Source organism: Charadrius vociferus, unplaced genomic scaffold, assembly GCF_000708025.1.
Source record: "Charadrius vociferus isolate BGI_N301 unplaced genomic scaffold, ASM70802v2 scaffold104, whole genome shotgun sequence".
Classification (NCBI taxonomy): Eukaryota; Metazoa; Chordata; class Aves; order Charadriiformes; family Charadriidae; genus Charadrius; species Charadrius vociferus.
Window position 1 is genome coordinate 5345894 of NW_009648255.1, and position 16795 is coordinate 5362688.

Here is a 16795-nt window from a genome sequence, read left to right on the forward strand (position 1 = left end):
CCATTGCTAGTTTGCAAGAGTAATGTAGCCACTTAATAAGAAGAAAGTAGCAAGATGATACACAAGGTGTTGAAATGCCAAAAGGCCACTATATATTCTGTAAGCTTCCTACTTAAAATGTGGGTTTGTGTTTGGTTTTTTGTTGGGTTTTTTTTTTGTTGTTTTTTTTAACTTACTGTAGCAATGGGAAAAAGAAGCACCAAACCATGGTGGTGTTTTCTTTGTTTTCGTATCTCAGCAGTATGTAGGAGCCCCAGTCATGGACAGACACCAGTGCCGGCACTGTCCGAGGAGGCAGTAGGGATAAAATCAAATGGTGCAACAGCTGCCAACTCCCTCTTCCTTGTTCTCCAGTGCAAGCAAAGATACAGAATATTCAGATGTGCTAATTGAAGCGTATTGTGCTTTCATTTCAAAGTTCTTATTGCATGGGAGAACTTAAAAGATGATTGTTTTAATATTAATTAACCTGGTTTTGATCCTTCTTGAGAAAAAGCAAGCTGTTCTAATAGGAATCCAGCCCTTACTGCTCCTGAGCTTGCGTCTGCTCTAGATCCATCTGGAAGCTCAAATGCGGTAGATGACTTGAAAAGATAAATGATTACAGATTTTTTTCCGGTCTGGATCAGAGTTTAATGTTAAAAATTTAATGAGATAGCTTCTTATTGTGGGATTTGGCACCCCAATGGAGTTTCTTAAAAGCTTTGAATAGTCCGCAGTATTTATTAGGACTGGGTTTGGCTTATTTTGACTCTTACTGTCAACCTTCAGGGTTTCATACTTTGTCTTTCAAGAGATTTGGAATGTCCATTGAAGCTTTGAAGAGATAGGTACCATCAGAGAGGATGTATTTTTCAGACTAGTCTTGTTGGTAGATTATTAGACAAAATATCAGCTGCTTCTGGAAGATCTCCAGTCATTTCATGTGCATTTGTGACCAAGCACGTACTGGCAGGCGTTTGCTTCCCAAAGGCAGGCTTATTCTTCTGTGTGTGCTAAGCCATGTGCATCAGCCTTAAAATGCTGTTTAAATGCTGACACAACCTGGGAGAAAGGAGAAGAAAGGTGTTTTCAGTGTATTACGTCATGTTCTGTTTCCTGACACTTAATTATGTATTTTCAAACAGACATACTGTAATAAGGGAAACCTATTCATTTGGAGGGCAGGAGTCCGTCGTGTCGTGTTCCCCGCCCCCCCCTTTAAATTATGATTTACTTAATGTAAGATATACTGCTTTCCAAGAGACAGAAAATTGGTTGCTTCTGCCAATATTTGGAGTTATAAACCATTGCTTGAACTTTATGATAGCATTAATCCTGGTGTATAGATTGTTACTCCGGTTAAGGACTGTCTTAGCAGCTCTAACAGCCCTTGGTATTGCTTCAGGCCATTAAGCAACAAATTGTCTGTAAGGAATAATTTGTTGCATTTCTCCCACCTTGTTTTATAATGAAAGGTATTACATGTAATGTTATGTTCCCTTGGGTTCAGTTGGCACCCCTAGACAATGCCACCAGCTCTCCAGTCTGTATAACTGCCTGGTTATTCCTTCTCTTGGGAATATTCCTTGGAGAAGATGAAATCAATGTAAAAGTATTTTGAAGTCACGGCAGAGTTTTACTTGTTGAAATAGTGGAGTTCAGTAATCCCGTGAAATCTGTGTTCTAATGTTTTGGGGGTTTTTAGTCCATGACAATTTTCTAGGACAGGCAAATACCAACTTCAGTCTGGTTTGATCGCCTATTTGCACGCCAATATTGAGCTTTATGAAGGCACGTGCTGGCTTACAGAAAGTTGTGACCGAAGAAGAATGTCAAAAGACAGAATTACTGCAGAAATGTAATTACTGAATAAAATTATTTAATAAGATTGGAGATGTGACAAAATTAGAATATGACCCTATTTTGAATGGAGACTGTGGACATGTTTCATGTCATCTTCTCACTTGCGTTGTGTTTAAGTCTGATTTATTCAAACTCTGATCGATTCGAAGCTGTGTAATGGAAAGGAGAATCAGCTCATTGTTCTTGATGGGTTCGTTCTCTGTTTACAGCTAGTTTTGCCAAAGAGAGGAGTAAGGGCTTTTTTTAGCCTTTATAACTTTCATTGTAGTTTTAAGGGAAAAGAAGCAAAGATACAAGTTCTGAAGGCACAACAGGATGGACAGGGCTTGCTTCTTAGCGGCGGCAATATTGAATCGACTGGCTGTGTCTGCTATAAACAGGCAAGGTCCCCCCTGCACGTAAACATCCCTGTCTCCATACCTCTGCACAGGCCACAGTGGAGCAAACCCACTTGTCCTTAGCTGGTGGGCCTCGCTCACCATTCTCCTGTTTCATTCTGTTGCTTCATTAGAGTTAATTGTGTCTCTCTGGCAATCGGCTGAGAACTGGCCTGAATGCACCTCTGAAAATAGGCTGAGGAGCTGGGAGTAATAAGCAATTACATTGTGTTCTATCAAGAATCCACCTGGAATTTGGAGTTCACAGGTGTAGAAAATGTTGCGAGAAAACGTAAGAAATGTGTTGGGTGGTTCTTTCCTTCTTTCTGGACCGTCTTCTTTGTATGGTTCGCTTTGAAGCATATGCTGCATTCCAGCCATTCCTAGTTATCTGCTCCGGGCAGGTATTAGCGCTTCACAGTTAGTGATTTGGGCAGGGTGATGTAAAAACCTGTTAAATGCCTTTTCTCCTTCTGCTGTTAGCCTTGAAGAGCCAACAAAGCCAAGAGACAGCGCTGCAGAGAAAGCTGTACGTTAGGGAACTCCATTGAGTTTGATGGAGCCGCACTGACTGACACCACCCAAGGAATGTGCCTGAAGTGAGATGTGGGTTGTATTTTGTTTTCCTTATTATCGAGAGAATTGGGTTTTTTACATTCCAGTTAGCTTAGAAATGTGTAAATTTGTTGAAAGCTTTTGGTGACACAAGGAACAACAAGGACATAATTTGGCGGTGCAGAACTTCAAGCAGGAAGGTGAGAAACTGAGGGGTCTGATTTTCTTTTCGGGGTAATGTAAATCAGAAATAACTGCTGAAATCAGTGAGCTACACAAATGTAAAAATTGGAGAAAGCAAAAAGCAAATCTGTCCCATTACCATTTTACTTGTAAACTCGATATATCTGATAAAGAAATCATTTAGAAATAATAAACATGCCATTTTTAAAGTCACATTTCAGAGCAGAACCACACTTCAAGGGCTATAATTGTGACCTACATTTTGAATTATTTGATAAGGCTGACCCCCCATGATGATCTCAAATTAAAATCTTATAAATTACCACTTTCTGGCAAATAGGCTTGCTGTTATCATTTCACTCTGACATTTATTCTTTGCTATGGGTCACTGCTTTATTACTGTAAGAGCTTTTGGCCAAGTGCTGTTCCCAAAGCATAGGAAAGACGTTAAAGGTTAATTTCTTGCAAACTGTGAGAAAATGTTACTTCTCATTCATTTAGACTTGCATTACTGAATTTGCATTCTTTTTATAGTATGTGTATTAGTATGTAGCTAAAATCCCTCACAGCAAATCAACCAATAAATTGCACTGAATTACAGTGCAATAATGAATTGCTTGTCATTTGGATTCCAACAACAATAACACGAACGTTTTTTATGCTCTTGGCCAGACAATTAACGTACTCTCTCTTGGTGTAACTCTGAAGTCTTTGGAGCTCTGCCTGGAGAGTACTTGGCCCAAAAGTTGCAAGTGCCATAAAAGTTGATTATCGTGTCTTCATCTGAACGTGTCTTGGGCTGTAGCCTTTCTAAAAAAAAATTACGATGATGAGACATAGTGTTTGGTTCTACTGTGTCTTCAAACGGACGGGCAATTCCCCTGGAAATTTGCTGCTGGACCTCAAAGGTGAAACAATTCTCGGTCAGCCAACACAAGAGCAGATGGGCTAACGCCCCCCAGGAGGAGCCCTGCGAAGTGTTTGTTCTGCACATAAGCAGGTTGGTTTGGGATTTGACAAGGGGACTGTGTATGGAGGACTTACCGGGATTTATCAGACCCGCCCTTCAGGTGGTGACGAGGCCAGAAGGCAGGAGGAATAATGTGAATGCATAATTGCCCTCTGAACATATTGTGTTTTATGTGCTTTTTAAGGTATTAATGTCTGCCTTCCCAGTGGGAAATTCTGTAGAGGGAACTGTTAATTATCTCCATACTCAATTGAGATCGAGGAGAAGGAGCTGAACAAATACGTGATACCTGCATGTTGCCTGTGCAAGTACTTCTTCCCTGGGGGGACTGAGGTTGTCCTTAAAAAGAAGTGGAGTACAGCGTGGGGCTGATAATAGTGAAGGCAACCCCCCCCACACACCTAGATCCCTTTGGTATTACTCAGAGGAATTCGGCTAAGTAGGGAAGGAGGGAGGGAAACATTGACACAGCTCTTTACCAGACAGAAATGATTAAAAAATGAATCCTGGTCTACAGTGTGCGAGCTATCACCGGTAGTTCCCTGAAGAAATAGGTTAATAAAGTTGTGGCCTAATTAAATCACAGATCTTGTTTGTCTTCTTGCCCATTTGAGCCTGACATCTTCCAGACTTTGCCGTGCCACCAGCCCAGAGGCTTTTGTGCCTTGTGCAGGACAGTGCAAGCAGGTGAGACGCCTTACACATCGAGTCACTACATATTCCCCCTTTGCACCGGGTGGGGACTTGCATCAATTAGTTTATTGTTTACTACTTGGGGTTGCAGATAGTTTATGCTTAGCATCAGGAAACATCTGTGTGATCTCTCCTGAGGCTTTGGTCATTACTATACTGTCTAGTCTTAATTCTCTCCAATTATTTTGGCGATCGTGCAGTCTCCCTCTACTGCCAAGTTTGGAGGCTTCAGTAAATAGCCAATTAAACGTGTAACCTGAGTGTATGAAAAACCTATATGTCATAAAGGCACTGCTTCACTTTGCGCTGCACGACTCACTCGTATGGCGAGAGGAAGATCGGCTGTGGTAGCGAGGATTGTGCACCCTTTGCTTCAGTGCCAGCTGCCACCTATCCGGAGTTGTGGGTTCTCGGGGAAAGCGGGCAGGTTGCACACCCCCGTGCCTGGTGCTGGCGGGTCGTTGTTGCCCAGCCCAGGTTTGATGCTCTTAGAGGCCAGAGTTGGCTCCCAATAATGTTGTGTAACAGTTTGGTACCAGAAACCAAAGTGGCTCCTCACTCCCGGCACTGAACGATGTTCATGTGTAAAATAGGAGTGGTAAAATACTCTCTGTCGTGGCATATTGTGAAGAGTCGATATACAGTAGGGAATGCATATATAATAGTTGAGATTCACATCTTACCCCTTTATGGCTTCACGAGAGTTAAGATACAAATCGGAGTGTTTTGTGTGTCCCTATTGGTTATATATTCACCATAAAGTAAATCTGACCTTATTTCTTCTTCAGTTTGTAAGCGTTTTGTGTGTGTGCTTTCATCCTGGTTTAGGCTTTTATTTTGAGTGAGCTCACTGATGGTTGTTGGTGAAGGATGTATAGCTACGGCTATGAAATTCGAGAAGCCCCGATACGATTGTAATAGCCTTGACAAATAGCTGTGACATTCGTTCCTCACAGAGCTGGTTTTTTGATTCTCCTTCGTACCTAAAGAAGTGCTAATGAGAACATTTTGCAGTAAGTTCTATAATTTTTCACTGCTTTCTTTTTTTAAGAGTTAGAGGTTTTGTTTGGATTTGTAAGCCAGCTTTTTTTTTTTTTTTAATAACTCCAAGTGGATGGTATTTCTTTCCATAGGTAAACATCAGGGGCTGCGAGGAGAAGAATGACAAAAAAATGTTGGAGATGAAAATAGATGAGTATTTGGCACCTTGCACTGTTTAATTAGGAAAACATTTAGTTCTTTTGAATTTAATTATTTGGTTGATGTAAAGAACTTTAAGGATTTTGCCATTAAAGATCTCATTTTACATCAATATACACATTGACTTTTGCTCTAGTTTGACATCATCCATGTTTTCTCCAATGTATTTCTAGTGCAGACCCTCAAGTCATTAAATCTGTGCCAGTCTGATGATGGGGGCAACTGGTGGGACCGTCTGACTCAATGAAATCCAGCCTCTCGTTGGCAGGCTATGTCCTTAAACTGTCTAAGCACTTAGCGACTGAGGAAGGAAATAAATTTGGTGAAGGGTCATCCAGTCATAGTCTTATGTTAAAAAATATACAAAGGTAGTGTCTTGAGCCTCAAATCTTATCATTTGGAGGACAAACTTCTCGGTGCATTTTGTTGCCTGTAGATGCTGTGTCTTAACTCGAAATTTGGAACTCGCTGTGTTTAAGTGTCAATAGCAAATAATCCTTTTTTAACCTTAGTGGTAATTAAATCTCCATGTGATTTAATTGTGATGGTTTTAAAATGTTGTCATCTAAGTATTAATGCAAAATAACCACTTCCATTATTTTCATTGCTAAGATGATACACAATTGTCTTATGTCTTGAAGGGGCAGGGTTTCCTTATTTTCTTGGAGTTCTCAACTTGCCATAACAGAAATGCTGCTTGGATCTAATTTTAAAAACAAATAGGGAATGGAAAAACCCCTTCAGTTGCTTTACTAAGTCAAAATGATTCCGAAGGGATACAGATTGCAAACTACTGACTTGAAATTTTGAAGAGACGTTTTCAAAATTTGTATTACAAAACAGCTGTACTTTCCTCTCCCTTATCCTGTCCCTTGCATCGCAACTCAAACTCGGTCGCTTCTCAGCCTGCAGCGAGGGCTGCGGCCGTATCTCCAGTGCCCTGCGAAGAGAGGATACCGCACAAACAGGGGGGAAGTGGCGGCACTTCCATTTGTTATTAAGTGTGTGACAAGAAGAAATGAAATTGTTTCAGAAATGAAATATGATCCTTTCAAAATCTTATGCCAGGAGAGAAAGCGAGTGTTTCGCTGCGCTGTAGGAGTAGGACTGGTAACGATTGTCGGCCGAGTGGATTAAGGAGAATGAGTGTCTCTCGTCTCGTATTGTTCTGCCGCCCCTTCTCCAGCTTCTCTCACACCCTCGCTCCGGATGGCTCTTAGGTACCTCATTGATAGAAGACTGTAGGAATTTGTCCTCTAGGTGAACATATTTCTGTTTTAAAGGGTGGTGAAATTGCTCGAAGATACAAGTAAATGATGAAAATGTGCTATCAGCTCCAGGTGTAATTTTTGGCTTATTGATTTTGTCTGTGGTTAGCTACAGTACGTTTAAAACCGGACGAGAGAGGTGATGGGAAAAAGGGGAACGCCCTACAGTGGCGTGGGCTGGCCAGGTGATGCAACGGTTTTTCTGCTGTAAATTCTGGTCCTTGTACAAGTTTAAATTAGAAACGAGGTTTCGTGTAATGTAAGTAGCAAGGATACAATGTGCAACTTCAAAATAAAAAGGCAGAAATACAATATTAAGTGTAGGTATTCGGTGTTAGGGCTCCTGAGATGCTGTTTGACTAGGTTATTTTTCTTCTAAATTTAAATACATAGTAGTACTTTTCGAAAATCACTTGTACCGACATGCTATTTCTCTTTGAGTAATAATGATTTAGCACCTTTTATTTTATCTTTTGAGGGTCCAGGGTAGGAGCAATACCACACTGAAACTAAATCATATTTCTTGTATCCTGTTTCATTCTTTTTAGCAGCATTTGACAGGAGAAAAAAAAAGAATATTACGTTTCCAAACTACAAAATCCTCATACTTCTTTATGAGAATATTATAAAAATTGCGTTATAAGGCACATTTTAATAGCTTCAGTCACATATACTCAAAGCAGGCATAAGCAAAATATTAACTAATGTAATATTTATATAAGGGAAGTTTTGGTATTTACTGCGTAGCAAGGACTTATGACCATTTTATGGAGATTTCTAGACCCTGAGATGTAATAATCTTTTTGATTTGTCACTCTGATGGAATGAAAGTGCTCATGAATTTACTCTAAATAGAATTTTCTAATCATCCTTAGGAAAATTAGAAATATATGGCAGATTAACAAACCAGCCATTCATCTCTTGGGCTAAACGTACTAACATGATCTTAACAAGCCATGTCGTCTTTTAACACATGCAAAGGACCAAATTATCTGCTGAAAGACTGACATTATGTAAATGTAACATTTGCTGGACCTCTAAACCCTGTGATTAAATTACTGTCTAAATTATTCTGCAATATGAATGTCGCCTACAAAAAGAAAAGCTGTAAAAGAAATGACTGTGACATCTTCTGGGTTTGCAGTATTTCCATAGTGAGTATTTGAAATGAACAGTTTGTATAGATAGCGCAAAATCTTAATGAAATAAGAAGAAAGAACGGGGAGGATATGACGTGAGGAAAAACTTATGCTACACAGAGGCAAATTTATCCCAGGGTTTCGGTAAGACTTTGTTAGCGGAAAAGCATGGCTCAATTTAGAGGGGAACTCCATCCACAAATCAAAACTTGTCACTGGAGAGATGCTTCCCCTACCTTCCCTCGGTGGATGTGTTGGGTAATCGGTGGCAGGTAATCTGTTTTCACTTAGGACTTTGAGACACGTCTGTGAAACAGCGAAAAATAAAAATGGAAGAGTGTGCCGAAACACTGGTATTGCAAGTAATTATGTCCTGAAAGGCTGTGTATAAATTGTTCCCTGCAAATAGATACCTCCTCATGCGGAATAACTGATCAGTTAACTTGTACTGTATCATTAACTCATGTAAATTATCTTACTTGTATTTCACTCATTCAAAAAATTAAAATCTAGCAGAACAAATGTGCTTGAGCAAATGGAGGAATTGGATGTTTTATTAATTGGCTACTTAGTAAGCTATAACAACAGTGGAGAGAGGCAGCACTTCACAAAGGGTCATTAATTGAGCCGCGTGGTGCACCTGCGAGGCGAAATGACTGACTGATGCCCCTTTTCCGATCACATAGCACTAGAATCCACAGTGAGGGAGAGTTAATGTTCCGCTGAAAATTCATAAAGGCAGGGATTTTTGCTCCTTCAGTGTCTCCATGAAGCCTCGGGTGGAAATTCGGCATGGATGGAAAGCAGCAGAGCTGAGATGCTCAGGATACTCATCTTCACTGCGAAGTTAAAGATTTCTCTAAAGCTCAACTTTATTTCTGAGTTGGAGCTTTTACTCTTTGGTGAAGACCTTTTTCTCTCTTTTTTGCTCCTCTTTCTCAGGGGAAGGATTTGGGGAGGACGAGGGAGGCTGCAGGAGGGAAAGGCAGCTCCGGGGCCTTGGAAAGGGAGCGCTCCTGTAACTGTGTAATAATTAATAAGAGGAGAAAAATTTGGGTTCATTTAACTAAGGCAAGATGTTACAGTCTTGGTTTTAGAGTGGTTAATGTGAGTTCATGACAAGGAAGGCTGACAGAGAAATGGAGATGTAAAAAGGGCGGTGGGGTGAGAAAGGAGAGGTCTGTAAGCAAACCAGTGTCAAGCAGACAGTATTTTTGTGTGTTTTCAAGCCTTCCCAACCAACTGAAACATCCAACTCGGGCTTTCTCCCCAAGAATGCTTTGCAGTTTGTGAGACACATTCTTCCTTTTGTGCTGCTAGCTTTTCTTTCTGTCTTTCTTCCGGAAAATAGGCAGTGCGGATTTTGTTTTACCCGGTAATACTAACCCCTTTCTACAGGGAATTTTTGGATCATTTGTTCACATGTCTTTATTAGAAAAGTAGGCAGGATGGCCAGTGTTGGTTCTCAGCATATTTGCAGGGTCCCTTTTTCCATGATTCTTGCATTCTTCGAGGTTTGTTGTTAACCTGAGGAACGCTGGTCCAGATCTCCACCATCCCCAGCGCTGTTCTGTAGTCAAGACTGGTTCTAACCTATGGGAATCCCTCATTTTCTCAGCAGTTCAATGGAACTTCTTGACTCTTCTTATAAATTTTTTGTGGCTGTAAGTTGTATTGACTAGAAAATATGCTGTGAACGTTTTACTTGCAATGCGTATGTGTTATCTTTTCTCAGACAGTGATGTTTTCCGGAGAGCCTTATTCACTTGCTTGCTCCATGTGCCAAATCCTGTATTAGGAGGATCAGTCGTATGTTTTAGATATAACCAACTTACTCAAATTCTGGGGAAATCCAGATGTAATTTCCAAATTAGTTGGTGTTCCCACAAGCCGAGCGATCATGGTACTATTTTGAGATGAAGCAAATCTCTCTCAGTCATACAGACCGTTCATAAAAACTCACCCCTTCTCCCCGTCCCCCCATGTGCTTTCGTTCAGTGAGAGAGGGAGTGAAAAGGGGCTTAATTCAGGGGATTTTGTAGTGATGCTGCCTGTTTCAGCATGTTGATATCTGCCGTTTAAATGGGATCTGATGCTTTTTTTTGCTAGAAAAAGCTTTTTTTGATAAAAAGCCTGCAGATGTTTCCTACTGCTTTCCCTTCGTCCAAACCCCTCCTGTTGAGTGGGAAGAAAAGCAGGAAAATACTTGGGGATGGGAATAAAAATAAAAAAAAAACCCAAACAAAACAACGAACAAACCTCTAAACTTATCCCCCTCCCCAAAATATTTACGGATTCAACCAAAATGGCATCTTAATGTTTGAAACTTTGTTTTTATTTATGCCTTGTCCTCACTGTCACTGACTAATGTAACGATGATCCCTACACAACTGGGAGAAGACTCTGTAGAGACTTACTGGTTTGTAGTATTTCCTCTTCTGAAGTGGAAATACAATTTTCTGGGCAAATGTACCAAAGTTACCTTCAAGATTTGCTTCAGGTTTTTTTTTGAAGAGGAAATATTTCTGTTTTTTCTTTCTCCTCTCCCTATTCCTGTTTGGTCGTTGCCCCGTAAATACATCTGAAAATCACCCCTGCCCTAAGCAGTTCAGTTTATAATCAGAAATACAAGGAAAATAGGGAAGTGCAAGAATCAGTGGCACGTGTACTCCCTGTTTTTCCAATTTATTCAAATTCTGGAGGAAATGAGATGCATAGGAAAATTGTTGAGTTTAAGTACTTTAAGGGTGAGGGCTGGTCCTGTATTATCTCTGAAATCTATATTGCCCTCAGTCATACCTTAATCCCTGGTAATTGAGATATTTGGTCATTTCTGGCACAAACATAAGTAATTTTTCAGTATCTTGCTATTGAGTTTAAATTACCGCAGGTTTACACTTCTGTAACTATAAACCGAACTTTATCATTAATTTTTCAGCATTAAAAAGAAAAAGTAGGCTAAACTTCAGCTATAGATGAAGTATTTAAAATAATTTCCCAAAGCCCTTCATAAATATGACATTGATTCATTGATATACAGACCATTAGCAGTTAGTCTCCTCTGTTCATCTATCATTTCAATTATCTCTCGACTTCCCCAGGGTCTTTGACAAATGGGAGACAATTTGCATTTTGTACATTAATGACCTTGGTTGAATTTGTAATTTTATTCCCCCCCATCTTATAATTATACTTCAGCATTTGAGGGGAAAACCCCACTAAACTATAGTTGGTCAGTTTATAATTTAATGGGAAGCGTACGGATGCTGAGGTGGGGGAAAAGGAAGAAATAAGGAAAAATTACGTAGAAGTATTTTGCACTTTGTGAAGAACTTTAACATGAAGGTGGGGAAGATTATTGTGAGTTTTGTGTGGGGTCTGTCTGGGGCACAGACTTAGGAGCCCAGTTAAGAACACATCCTAAATGTGTTTGTTGATCTTCCAAACCAACTGGTTTCTTCCTGGAAAAGCTGCCTCTTGGTTCCTCTGACAATGCACAAGAGGAATTTCAGAAAATGATCCCTTAAAAAAGAAAAAGAGGAGAAAAAATAGAGGAGAGGGAAGAGCCATGCTTTAAAATGTGTATTTCAGAGGTGTGTGGCATTGTTGGATGTCCAAGCATCTAATGTGGGGGCACAGCATACCTCATTGCTTTACACCATCAGTGAACGGCTCCACAGTGGGCCAGACTCAACTGGAGAGAAATGTTTCCTTGAGCTCCTTTCTTTTCTCCAGTACAATCACTGCCATCCAGCCTTCAGCCTGGGAAGGGCAGCAGTCCACGAGGACCCTCAGCCACAGCCCCACCACGTTGTCTCCTTTGTGCCGCATCTGCTCTCCTGGTTTGCCCTTTTGAGCTCCCGCTCTCGGCACGGTTCCTACATACAGATTCGAGCTTTGGTTTTTTTCATCATTTCAAGTGTGAAATTATTTTCAACAATACCAAAGCGTTCCTTCGAGGTATTTCATATCTTCTGATAAGCTTGTTTATTAACGTTTATTTTTGTGGGTTTTCCTGCTGGGTCTTTGGATGTCAGAAGAGCCAGGGCCACCTCAGAGTGTTGACGTTTTCATATTAGATCAGGCACAGATCTCTTCTGTTTTAAGTATTGCTTTTCATCCAGAAGCGGTGCAAAGCTCTTCTGGAGTAGTACATAGACAGACTTATTCAGGTTTCTGGGATAGCACTGGTCCAGCTGCAGGGAGGCTACACAGCAATGTTTGGCACAGAGGACAGAAATGACAGAAAATGAGCCAAATTCCCATTGAGCTCATCTCTGCTTGGCTGTCTTTCCTGCCGTCTCTCCTCTCTGGGCTGTGGCTCTCCTCTCTCTCCTCTCTCCCTTCTCTTTCTGCTGACCACTCCTCCACACTGGCGCAAAGACTGCGAGTGTCACCTCGACCTGGTGACTGGACGTCTGACCTGACCCTGCGTGGAGCCAGCGCAGGTCCAGCAGAGGTGTGCGCTGGGGCCACATGTTCCTCACCAGACTTCGGGAGTTGTCACCATGGAATATTTCACTAAAACCCCCGTAATATCCAGGGGGAAGGTGAGCCCCGTGCTGTACTAGCACCACGGTTGGCTACTAGGTAAAAAGGTCAGTTGCTAAAACAGTGTCCATTAATAATTTTGGGTTGTGCAAAACTCCCAAATAATCCTTCTTAGCTTTATGTTATCTAGAATATTGCCTATTAAGTTAAACTATTAATTTCCTCCTCTCTGGTCTTTGAACCTGTGATCTTTCACTTTAGGGGTGTCATAACCGGGTTTTAGCATTACAGGTGTTGGTCACTGTTCACATCTTTCCCACATGTTAAAAAAAAAAAAAGTGGAGAATTCTCCACTTGTTATCAGTTCTTTTCAGTGTTTATTAGTGCTCATAATATGGGTATCCTGGAGAACAGCTGTAAGGATTTAGTAAAATTAAGCCTTTTAAGCTTGTAGGTGGGCCAAAGAGGTGGTACAAGGAAAAAGTAAAATTCATAACTTAAGTATCCTTAAGTATCCAAGTTCAGCTTATTGACCTCTCTGCGTCACTTGCTTCCTCAGAAAGCTTCACAGCCAACTTTCAGGATTTTGGGGCAGTGTGTTATTTTTTAGGTAACACGTACGCAGTGAACGCGTCCCACGTGATGAAGATGTTCGCTGCCTTCTCTAGGAACGTTCTCCAGTTATTAAAAATTCACCATTGCCATCAGTAACGGCAGTGTGGTATCTGAGATACTGGAGTCTTTGCCTTTTCCTTTGAACACGACATCACGGGAGTCTCTCAGACAACATTAGGTGGTAACTGTTGGCAACAGCTACGATGTTAGGAGCGACGTATGTTTCTGGCTAGATTTTCAGAACCATCCATAACATTATACTACATGTACTTTGCTCATATATCACACTTTCCTTTTGTGCGTCAGAACGAATTTGGCTGTCTCTTCCATGCAAAAAAGTAATTAGACGGGGTTGAATGTGAGGAATTTATTTTTTGATTGGAACCGAAGGGTGAAATTCCAAATGTAGAAACCTGAGCTGTGAACTGGCATCGACCTACAGCCCCAGCACCACCGCTCTCCCGCTTAGATGCTCACGCTTAGGAGGGATGTATGCATGTAGCAAGAAAAGTCTGGGTTTTAAATAATGCTCAATGCGCTCAGGCCAGACTGTTCAGCCTTGGATTCTTCTGACGTACGTCGTACAACTGTTTTTCCACGCGCTGAAGAGCCAGCAGCGTTTGGATTGAAGAGGTCTGGTTAAATTAGACGCTCTGAGTGGTCTGTAAGAGTGAGCTGAAGATCAAGGTAAACACATTTATCGATGTATTTCCTCACTCTTCTGAAAACAGGACTCGGACTCTGAGCGAAACACACGTCTCTGGAATATACTTGTCCTGTGCTGCACACAAGCGGCGGGTGGATACGTATTTATTTCTGCACAGCCTGTATGGCCGTGTTCGCGTTTTTATGTCCCTAATAGTGTTTGCCCTTTGATGTCTGTTTTTAATTTATTGAACGTCTGCAATAAATCTTAAGAACTTTAAATTTATTTCTAATACATGTTCTGTTTAAAAGTATTAAATTTAATACTTTGACCTTACTGCTGCTCAAAAAATCTAGTTGGTTGTCCTAAACCCAAACGTTTTATAGGAGTGTGTTGTTATTTAAGATTTTACAATGGTATACACTTTGTTAATAGTGAGGAACATAAAAAAATATGTCTGCTGTTTGCAGGGAGGGAGGAAGGGAGAGGAACACATGTTTTAAAGCGTAAAATGACCGTGTTTGAAAAGACCAATTGATGTAGTAATTTTGAAGTTTAAAATTATTTAAGCCACCTCACTGATGCCTTGCTGAGAACACAAATGCAAATTTCTTTTCGGTTTATACCTCCTGAAAAAAATGGGTATGGCTGTCCATTAAAACCAGATGCCTGACATCCAGATAGATTTAAAAGGCAAATTTAGTTTGTATTGGGAACCAGAGTGTAAAGTTTGGGTTACATAAAACTGGCTCTTTCTGGCTCTGGTATAAATCAGTTTTAGCAGTGCAGGATTAACAATTCCAGCCGGCTAATTTCTGCCTGTGATCACCTTTGGCATTTGATGGTTTAAATACCGTGAGATCACATATTTTTATAACCAGAACTCCCAGGCCGTAAAACTAAGACCGCTACCTCTGCTAACGACAGCCGGTACATGTGGTGCCCACATGTGCTTGCAGAAGCAGCGAAGGTCCCGGGTTCAAATGCCGATGTCAGGCTGAGGGAACTTTCTGCCAAATTGTTCCTTCTGCAAAGTGTCTGCCTTATGCCATCACGTTGAGCTCGATTTATTTGTTTTAAAGGAGACCTTTGTGCTGTTCTGCTAGGAAAGGCCCCGAGAAATCACAGCTGTTCTCTGCTACTCATTGTTAATTTAACTGCAAAAAGAAAATCTTATTTCTTCCAGCCTTTGCTTCGAGCTCCTCACCGGCAAAACCTGTATGCGAGTTAATGGTTTGTACATCTCTTTTTTTTTGCAAGCTTGATATAACTCCATGTCCAAGTGTAAGTGTCCTGCTTGAATTCCTCAGTGGGAATTCCCTTCCAGTTAACAGATGCTCACCTCAGTGCCATTGCTGGGGAGAAGGGTCCAGACCTTTCTGAGATATTTAGCTCCTGTTGAGCACTACATGCAAGAGCTGCCGTTGGGAAGCACCCAGCAGTTCCCTCTGTCGCAGTGCTTAGCACCGAACCGTTCCGCTCTTCGTGCCCGTATGTTATTGCGTGCTGCGCTCCTTAGCAAACCTGCCCTGCGGTCACGATACTCAATAGTTAACGAGCACCCATTGGTGTCAGAGCAGTTAGAAGGATTCAGAAGACAAATTAGGCAATGAAGTCTCTGAGAATAATGACTTTCCTTGGGTTTCTTTACAAATTAAACTGATGAAGGTTTAATTATTTTTTTTAATTTGTGCCCTTGACACGCAAGATCAGTTACTAGAAGACACATTGACCGAGTGCAGCTAAGTGGTAATGGCATATGTCTGTGTAAACCAAATAACGAGTTCTCATTTATGTCTGTTGTAAACGAGTGGCCTGGTTGTACGGCTGTGTTTCAGCCGCGCGGGGAATGATTCCAGAAAAGTTATTTTCTGTAGTAGAAAGTAAGATGACTTTACAACTCTAGTCAGCGCAGGATTTGTGTCAGGGCAGTGAGTAATTCTGCCCACATAACTGTTGGGAAGATCTTCTAGAAATGGAAAACAAAAGGTGGGAGAGAATATTCAGGAGGACATAGGAAGAAAGAAATATTTAAGCCATGTAGGTGGGTAGCAGAGGCGTGCCATTCGTCTCTGTTTGATCGAATCGCGGGCTGTGTCTGATGATGAGTAGAGTCTGTTCTACCGGTGATTGACATTGACTGGCAAGGACAACTATTAAGAAAAATAAGAAAAGAAAATAGGAGCTTCCATTTAAATCTCAATAATGAATTCCACTTCTGAACCAGAAGCTGGGCACACATCATCCTTTCTCTGCTAAGAGATCTTTTACATTCATTTCAGTTTGTTATCGAGGGTGTTAGAAAAAAAAGCTTTCATTATTCATATGAAAAACGAACTAATTTGGTCACATGCTCAGTCCGGGGGTTAAATATATTATGAAAAGTAATAGTTCGTAAGAAACCGGCTTATTATAATAGGAGCGCCCTGAAATTTAAGCTGCTTAATTTGTTACCTTGCTCAGACTGTGCTATTGTAATAGTCAGCCTGTTTGTATGTTGAGCAGCAACTTCTGGACGTGGGGCTTTGGCCCCGTACTGGGGGTGGTGGGATTTGTCACGCTCTCTGCTGGGGCTTCCTCCAGCCACAGCACCCGTCGCGATGCGCCCACGGCTCTGGGCACACCGCTGGCGTGACGGCAGAGAGGGGTTTGTGCCAGGTGAGAGCCTGCCCCAACGGGAGCGGCAGTACCAGAATCTACTGGGTGATGCTTCGAGTGTCCCTTTTCCGTAGCGTTGCAGTGGACGCGAGGACACTCCTGGATTCGAGACATTTATTTTACAGACTTGGAGAAAAGGAGCCACGCGCTTGCTT

At 41.3% G+C, this 16795-nt stretch overlaps 1 protein-coding gene across 1 annotated transcript in view; it reads left to right on the top strand.

The window, feature by feature from the left end:
• LOC104285974 (multiple epidermal growth factor-like domains protein 6) overlaps nt 1-16795 on the top strand; it is a 208857-nt gene that overhangs the window by 92413 nt on the left and 99649 nt on the right.